The sequence below is a fragment of the Lactuca saligna genome, chromosome 1 (assembly GCF_052625555.1).
Source record: "Lactuca saligna cultivar CGN05327 chromosome 1, ASM5262555v1, whole genome shotgun sequence".
NCBI classification, from domain to species: Eukaryota; Viridiplantae; Streptophyta; class Magnoliopsida; order Asterales; family Asteraceae; genus Lactuca; species Lactuca saligna.
The window spans coordinates 105,929,997-105,939,598 of NC_136417.1; positions in this window are offsets into that span (position 1 = coordinate 105,929,997).

A 9,602-nucleotide genomic window follows, 5' to 3' on the forward strand; every position below is an offset into this window, starting at 1 on the left:
ATTATTTGGATTAAATAAGATTTGTAATGGTCAATTAAGTTATCAATTCAATTAACCTCTTGTTGATGGTTTCTCAAACAAGCTCACACATTAATCTTCCTATTTTCTTATTAATCTTAGTTTCATAATCATTACTTCTAACCATATGGTTTAGCATTCACATAGACATATGAGGTTAACAATTAAGTGATGTTCATGCAACCTAATTGCCTTCCAATTAACAGAAAATAGTAGTGATTAATACATAAGGTTCTTTAACAAACTTAATTTAATAAATCACCAATAGACAATTAAGCAAAAATCAATAATCAAACCATAGGAGTTCTTTGGTATTCCCCAAACAGAAACAAAAACGAATTTAGCTCATAATTGCAGTAGAAACAAACATAAAAACAAAGTTTACTAAAGCAAACATATTCAATTCCTAAGTCTAAGTGGTAGAATTAACCTAATTGCTTGAATTCTTCCAAATATTCAAGCTTAGGGTTCCTTAGCGTCTTCTGGGTCTCTTAGTCGCAGCTAAACCTTCAAAAATTGCCAGGAGTCTCATGCCATGAGATAAGGATTCGTATTTTATAGATATCCCAAAACAGGGTGTACTCGGCGAGTAGCAAAACCAACTCGCCGAGTAGATCCATACTTATCCGTCTTGAATCAGCAGTCGTATTTATCTTCTGGAACTTCCTCGTGTACTCGCCGAGTATATCACCTTCTTTCACTCTTTGATCTTTAATTGCTTCCCTTTTCTCCTTTTTACTTCCAAGCATATCTTTTGGACTGAAAACAAAATTCACAACATTTTAAGTACCTTTTGTCCACATTACTCACATAATTAATCAAAAATCACTAAGAATATATGCTAAATAATTAACTAATTATGCACATATCAAAATACCCCACACTTGACTTTTGCTTGCCCCCAAGCAAAACTAAATTTTAAACATATTAGAATCAGATATAATAACTCCAATCCAACCTAGCCATTATGCCAAGACCGCAACGCATGCATTTGTGTCTAAAATTTCCTAAAAAAATCCCCCATACTTCAAATACTCACAATCCTCATAAACATTTGCCCACTCACCCCGAACTATGCTCATTTTATGCAACCCTCCGAATCCATCCTCAGAAAATCTCTTTACCCTCAAGGTATTTTTAATTGAGCAACCCAAGCATACATATTCTAGAATTACAACTTTTCAATACCACTATGGAGCTCTTTGAATTCTTCACTTTCTTGATATTTGATCTTTGATATCTTTGAATTCACCACCTTGTATTGATTGATTCTTGGTATCTTCAACTTTTTGGATTTCTTGGAATTTTGATCTTTAGATCTTCACTTCATTTGCTCCAAAATTCTTATAAGTTTTTCTAATAATTCTTTTCTTTTTTTTTCATGTATTTCTCAATTTTTTTCTCACTCAAATCCCTACATGCTTAAGTAGGGGCGCTCAATCTCAACCTTTATTGGCTAATGATAAAAACTTTCCTGGATACATTTAAGGTTTAGGCTGCTAAACATATTGCATCCCTCAGGCTGAGCAAGGTCGTGTTTTTGTCTCATGATTTCACTGAAATAAGGAAGCCACAAATGCACTAAAACGTATATAGGCTCAACTAAACATTTGGGTTTTCATGCAATTATTAACACAATTCTAACATGGAATCCTAATTCTTTTACCAAAGTTTTCTAATTTAAGACCTAAGCATTTTTGGTATGCAACAATTTTTAAAAATTAGCCTAAATTAAGATTCTAAGATGTGACTTTCCCCCTACCCCACACTTATTTTATGCAATGCCCTCATTGCATATTATACCAACTAAAAATGCAAATAGAGAGAAAGTTGGAACAAACTCCCCTGGGGTAACAGTCGCTAGGTTGACACTCTCCTCTTCAGCTCCTTCTTCTATTGACTTTAACCATGGGAACAGCTCATCCATGGCACGGGCATCATACGTCTCGTGTGGTTGATAGCTCGAAAAACTCCAAGGAACAGGGTTGTTGAAAAATCTTCAGTAGTAATTCATAAAGAGTATATGAATGGTGCAGAAAAATTAACCAGAGCAATTCAGAAATTCTTCATGCAGCAGGCTACTCGGCGAGTAGGCGTGAAGACTCGGCGAGTAGGCGTGAAGACTCGGCGAGTAGAACTCGATGGCAAAGCAGTTCGTGTAAAAGCAGATGTACTCGCCGAGTAGTGTTAGTGAACTCGGCGAGTAGGGCGTATATTTCCAGATTTCTTTGAATTGCTGTCTCTCTTGACTTTGGTGTTGAAATGGAAATATAAATGTACTCTCACGCGAATTTCCTAAGCAGCAACACTCCATAAAACTCTTGACTCATACGGACTCAATCCTAGGAACAAGACTCCATAATCACTCAAAAAGTCTCTCATTCCTCTCTTGACCCTTCCTAATTAGCATGCTTCCTATCTTCAATATCCGAAAAGAAAACTAACAGTAACACTAATATTTCAACCACCATAACAAAATCCAACATGTCAATAATTGTCTTAAAACAAACATCATAAATAAAAACAAAACACAGCAAAGTCTTCAATCTCCCTCTTCCATTCCGGCTCCTCCTGCTCCACTACCTCCTTGTCCATCCCTTCTTCGCATCCTCTCGTCTCAATCCATGATATAAGGGTAGCCGGGTCCAAGTCTCGGGGCAATGTGCATTTGTTGGAAAAGATACTCGAAGGATTGATTGGTGTAATTAACCCCTCGCCCAATATCATCCAAGTAGTGTCGGTACTCTACTTGGTTCCAACCATCGTTATCCTCCACCGGAATAACCGGTGTGTCTTCCCGTACCCGTTCGCTCCTTGGCCGAACCCGCCTTCCTGGCTCCTTGGGGACCGCTGGCTCATCTTCATTCGGAATAGTAAAGGAATCACCAAAATTTTCAACTATCCGAGCCCTCCTATAAAGTGCAGTGTTGAATGGAGGAGGGTGGATAATCATTAACGCTTGAGCTTGCGGCAAATCCAAGATCCCAAATGATTTAGCAAGTCGAGTAATGAACATGCCCCCATTTATCTTCGAATTTATCTTCTCCTTGACCGCCCCCTCCGCAAGAAATTTGGCAATGCAGTACGGAAGGTTGCAGAAGACGTTTGGAGTGATGATACTCCACAAGTAGAAGATGTCAAGGGTGGGAACTTTGTCCCCATCCTTCCGCATGTTGATCATGCTTGCAACGAACCGGTGAATGAATCGGTGGATCGGAGAACGGATATGACCTTCTTGAGCAGTGGAAGGTATGTAGACTCGGTTAGCAATTGTAATCCACCATGTCGATGCCACCACCTCCTCGGGAAGTTCTTTGTAAGTATTCTCCAAGAAGGCTTCAAAATAATCCGTCATCGCCATGTCTTGGTCGTAAATGCCCAACCGCCAAGAGAACTCAACCATGCTGCATTGTCGCAGCTTCCCACCCAAGGAAAACGAGATCGTGTTAGGATTGTAAAACTCACTACCACCTCGGAATGAGATGGTAGCAAAGAATTCCCAACACAACTCCGCGTATACCGGCTCTTGGATTTTGAACAATTGCAACCAACCATCACAAGTGATGTTGGCATAGCCCAAGTTACAATCTTTCACCAAGTATGGGGTGACTTCTTCTTCCAAGCCAACATTGCCCATCCATCCCCAATCCACCGCATTTGGAAGGTGGATTTCTTTCTGTCGAAGTGCTTCCAACCTATTTAGGGCTCGAGTTTTGGATGATTTGGAGGTGATTTGTTGAAAAGCTAACTATGGCTTCACCCTCGTGAAGATTGGCCTCTTCTTGCCATGCTACCTACATACACATATCAAGAACACAACAACAAACAACACCCAATAATTAAAACAAGAAAATATATGATCTGATTGTGACCTACTCGCCGAGTACACGAACCTACTCGGCGAGTAGTATGAACTTCGTGACAGATCGAGATCGGATCTATGTAATCTGTGCAATAGTCCAAATTGTTCATAGGGTTTTGTTATAATTACTTATCTAACCATAGATCTTGAAGAAATTACTCCTAACAACATCTAATTCATGAACAAATCAAAACCCTAGAATTTGGGCAAAACTCCCCAAATCCGAAATCACATCAAATATGGGCAGATCTGTGATAAAGATTGAACCTTTCATGAAATTAAAGGGTAAAGATGTTACCTTGTTGCTTGAATGAAGAGAAACAAGTAGAAATTTGGAGAGATCTTGAAAAATGCTTAGAGAGGCGGCTGAGAGGAAGTGCTCGGCGAGTGTTGGGATGAATTGGTGAATAATAACATTTTTTTACAGGCTTTATTTTACTAGGTTTGAACCGGCTACTCGCCGAGTAGAATGGGTCTACTCGCCGAGTAGACACGCGTGTTATCAACTTTTGGCTGCAATCGGGCATTTACTCGCCGAGTATAATCGATATACTTGCCGAGTAGATGTCACAGGTTGAAAAAATTTGTAATTTGGCAAAATTTAATGTATCAATTCATTTGTTTAGCCCATCCACCCCACACTCAAAGCATAGCTTGTCCTCAAGCATTAGAGACATAGAATAAACGAAGAAGAATGAAAAAAAAACAAAATGAAAAATAAAGAAAAGGAAAGAAAATGCAAACTTGAAACTCGGGTTGCCTCCCGAGAAGCGCTTCTTTTGATGGAGTCATTAGCTGGACTCCGCCCCGTCTACGTGTTTGCAATCCCGCACAGTAGCAACTCCTCCAATCCTTCATTTCGGGGGACACCTTCTTCATATTTCTTCACTCTATGACCATTGACTTTGAATGGTGTGCCGTCTCTTGATATCAACTCTATAGCCCCGTGTGGAAACACCGTCTTGACCAAAAAGGGACCATCCCACCTAGATTTGAGTTTGCCCGAGAAAAGTTTTAATCGGGAATTGAAAAGCAATACTTTTTGGCCTTCATGAATGTCTTTGCTCTTGATTCTTTTATCATGCCATCTCTTGGTCTTTTCTTTATAGAGCCACGAACTAGAATAAGCATCATTTCTGAGTTCTTCAAGGGCATTCATTTGCATCAAACGGTTGGTCTTCAATTCTTCTATATCGAAGTTGCACCTCTTTAAAGCCCAATATGCCTTATGCTCGATCTCAACCGGTAAATGGCATTGCTTTCCATAAACTAACCTATATGGTGTAGAACCAATAGGTGTTTTGAAAGCGGTACGAAATGCCCATAGCGCGTCATCCAATTTCTCCGACCATTCCTTGCGGTTGCTTCCCACCGACTTCTCTAAAATACGCTTCAAGGCTCGATTGGTCACTTCAGTTTGTCCACTAGTTTGTGGATGGTATGACGTGGAGAACTTATGGGTCACCCCATATTTCTTGAGCACCTTTTCCAATTGATCATTGGCAAAGTGTGTGCCTCGGTCACTGATTAGGGCCTTCGGAACACCAAACCATGAGAATAGTTTATTTAAGAATCGTACCACTACATGTCCGTCATTTGTAGGTAAAGCATGCGCCTCTGCCCATTTTGAGACATAATCGACCGCCACTAGTATGTACTTGTTTACTTTGGATGTGGGAAAAGGTCCCATGAAGTCAATGCCTCGTACGTCGAACACCTCGCACACTTGAATGCTATGTTGTGACATTTCATTTCGAGATGAAATGTTTCCCACCCTTTGACAAGCATCACATTCATTGACATATTGGGCTGCATCTTTGAAGATTGTAGGCCAATAGAACCCAATGTCAAAGATCTTCTTTGCGGTATAGTGTGCTCCATGATGTCCTCCCGTGGGCCCGCTATGGCAATGTTCTAGTATTCTTCGGCTTTCCTTCCCGAACACACATCTTCTTATAATTCCATCCGCACAGCTTCGGAAGAGGTATGGATCATCCCAAAAGTAATATTTGATCTCCGCAAAGAATTTCTTCTTTTGCTGACTACTATAATCCTTCGGGACATAATTTGTAGCTAAATAGTTAGCTATGTCTGCGAACCATGGCTCCTCTCCCACAGACATCATAATGTATTCATCCGGAAAGTCGTCTCCATCTTTATCTTCTTGCAATTGCGGGTTATCGAGCCTAGATAAATGATCGGCCGCTACATTCTCCATTCCTTTCTTGTCTCGTATCTCTATATCGAATTCTTGAAGAAGCAGCACCCATCGTATCAGTCTTGGCTTAGCATCCTGTTTGGAAAAAAAATACTTGATAGCCGAGTGGTCAGTAAAAATAGTGGTTTTAGATAAAACCAAGTAAGGGCGAAATTTGTCAAAAGCATAAACCACAGCTAACAATTCTTTTTAAGTAGTAGTATAATTCTCTTGGGTGGGGTTTAAGGTCTTGCTAGCGTAATAGATGAGTTGAAAGTGCTTATCAACCCTTTGACCAAGGACCGCTCCTAATGCATAGTCACTAGCATCACACATGATCTCAAAGGGTAAGTTCCAATTTGCTGCTATAATGATCGGGGCATTAGTTAATTGTTCCTTTAGAAATTCAAATGCCTCTAAACACTCTTTCGTAGAATTAAAGGGTGCATCTTTAAGTAATAATTGTGTTAGAGGTTTCATGATTTTGGAAAAATCCTTTATAAAACACCGGTAAAAACCTGCGTGTCCCAAAAAACTCCTAATGCCCTTCACATTAGTTGGTGGGGGTAATTTGGGGTTTCGCAACCCTACTCGCCAAGTCACCCTACTGACTCGCCGAGTTCATATATTCAGAATCCTTCTCTTTGCGTCTTGACTCGCCGAGTCTACCGATTTCTGAGTCCTGACTTGTCCAACTCACCGAGTCTCCACCAGACTCACTGATTCAACTCTCAACTCGAAGGGTTTGGGGTTTCGCAACCTGACTCGCCGAGTCCAAGAACAGACTCGCCAAGTACAAGGAAATCTTCATCTGACTCGACGAGCTGTTCATCCCACTCGTCGAGTTGCTCCTCACCTTCACGCTACTCGTCAAGTCCATTCAAATCCCCTTACATGCAGAGGGCTTTTGAGTCATGCATGGACTCCAAACTGTAGATCTACCCTACCCAAGCCTATTTCTCACGTAAATTTGCAAACGTTACATGTAGAGAAGGAGATCTAGGCAAAATACACCATAAACTAGGGTTTAAGGCAAAGAGGCTCCATAAACAACTCAAAGGCTGATACTTTATGCTTCTCAAGACCATAAAATGCTTAGATCTAAAGTAGCAACTTCAGATCTGGATTCTAACTCAAATGAATAGCAGTATGGCTAAAAAGCCCCAACAACCACACATAGATCTAGGTGCAAAAGACTCCAAGAACTAGATTATTACCTCCAAATGCTTAGAAATACTCTCACAATCCCAGATCTCTAGTCCTTTCTTGCACCTCCAAATTCCTTCTTCCTTCTCCAAGCTTTGATGCACCCTTCAAGGCAACAAATGGCTCAAATAATGGATATGGCGGATAAGGTTTGATGTTCTGGGTGAAAGAGGCAGTAAAGGAACCCTAGGGGAGAGAATGAGGCGTTTAAATAGGCTCAAAGTCCCGATTTTAGTGTTTTCCTCGCACAGACCAGACTCGCCGAGTCCCTTTGGCCGACTCGACGAGTCGGTCACTTACTCCTCGACCCGGATCCCGCTCGGACTCGCCGAGTTCCTCCTTTGACGGTCGATGGGATGTGTATCTTCCTTTTGGCATAATTTCCATATAACAACAGCTATCATGCCAGCATTCATCGACCTCCTTTTGAGAAGTTCACGGAAGGAAGTGGAGGACCCAAATACGTTGGGGAGAGGTCGGTCAATGGGTAATGAGGAGTACCAAGGTGGTACTCAAGACGTAAAAATTGATTCAGAAGGTCCGCGATAGAGTTTAGACAGCTCAATGCCGATAGAAAAGTTACGTGGATAGACACCAGTCAAACTTGGAGTTCCACGTTAAGGATATGGTGCTCCTGATGATGTCACCTTGGAAAAGTGTCATCCGGTTTAGGAATTAGGATAATTTGGTCCCCATGTATATTGGTCCTTTCAAGATTTTAGCTCGGGTGGGCAAGGTGGCGTATCGTTTGATCTGCCGAAGAGCTTAGTCAGATTCATAACACTTTTAACGTCTCTCTGTTGAAGATGTGGTTGGTTGATGACTCCAAAGTGGTTTCATTAGACGATATTCATGTGGATGACCGCCTAAATTATATAAAGATATCGGTGCTGATCCTTGATAGGAGGGCGAAGACTCTACGAAACAAGATGGTGGATTTAGTAAAGGTGTAGTGGCAGCACCGAAAGGGTTCTGAATAGACGTGGGAGCCTGAGGACGAGATGAGGTAGCATTACTCAGATTTATTTGCGGAAGAAGACTTCAAGGAAAAAGTCTAATTCAAACGGAGAGGAATTATAACACCCAATTCAAGGTAATTTTCATTTTTTATCCTTAGTGTGTATAAAGTTTGTAAATTTCATCCCTAGGGGCGTTATTTCCTTTTTAGAAAAGTGGGAGTACGCTAGACGTACTTCTCATATGTTGGGCATACGCAATCAGGGGACAAACTCTAAATTTAGGGTTTGGACCCTATTTAAGAAACATTATGACCTATGATCGTCTCACTTCCTAGCCTCCATTACCCTTTAAGCCTTATTTAGAAACCATGACCCATATAGAGAAGATTTGACCTCTTTGTGTGTGTTTTAGTGTGTGTTGGTGAACCTTTAGGAAGAAGAAACTTGGAGAAGGAGCTTTGATTAGGGAGAGCTTATAGATTCAGATTCTACTCATCATTTCCAGCTTCATCGAGGTATAAATCTTGGAACCTGGTCATTTTATGCTTAGATCAAGTTATTAAGGAGTTCTATTGACTTTTTAGTCACATAAATGAGATCTAGTGGGATTCTTCCATTCCAGAAGTTAGGAGTTGCTTCTTTTAATGTTTCTGATGTCCTAGTCCATAAAGTTAGCATCTTGATGGTTGAGGATCAACCATGCATTGGTTTTTGTCCATTTGGTGAAAGTAGGACGCTAAATCTAGGGTTTGAGTTCATTTGAGCCTTGAAAAGGATCCAAGCTAGTAACTTTATGATTAAGACATTCCCTAAAGATTGTATCTGAAGTTTGGATGTCTTGTTGTAAGCATTAAGTCCTTAATGGAAAAAGTGCTTAATGGGTGCGTATATTGGGCGTACATAAGCGTACGCTACACGTAACTGTTCGAGCCCCTGATCAGGAAAGCTTCCCAATAATTTGGGTGTACTTCTGGTACGTATATCGTACTAGGCCCAATCTTGGGCTTTAATGGTTTGGGCCATATTTGGGCTATTAGGGTTTTAGGTTTTGTTGGGTCACTAGCCTTTCTGCCTTTGGGCTATTGTTAGGCTTTGGGTCTTCTTCAATGCTGTAAAACTCGTCGAGTTGTCTGATTACTCCTCCGAGTACTCGCTACTCGCCCCCTTGCCTAGGCGAGTTGCAGAATCCCGAGTACTCCTCGATCGGCCCCTTACGGAACTGATCGGTATTGTAAACCCGGTCAACTCGGTTATTAATATGTATAATATACTTAAGGATTTATTATTTAACACACACACATGTGATTATTACTACATATATATCTTCAATTTTCAACAATTATTCAGGAAGTGAGAACAT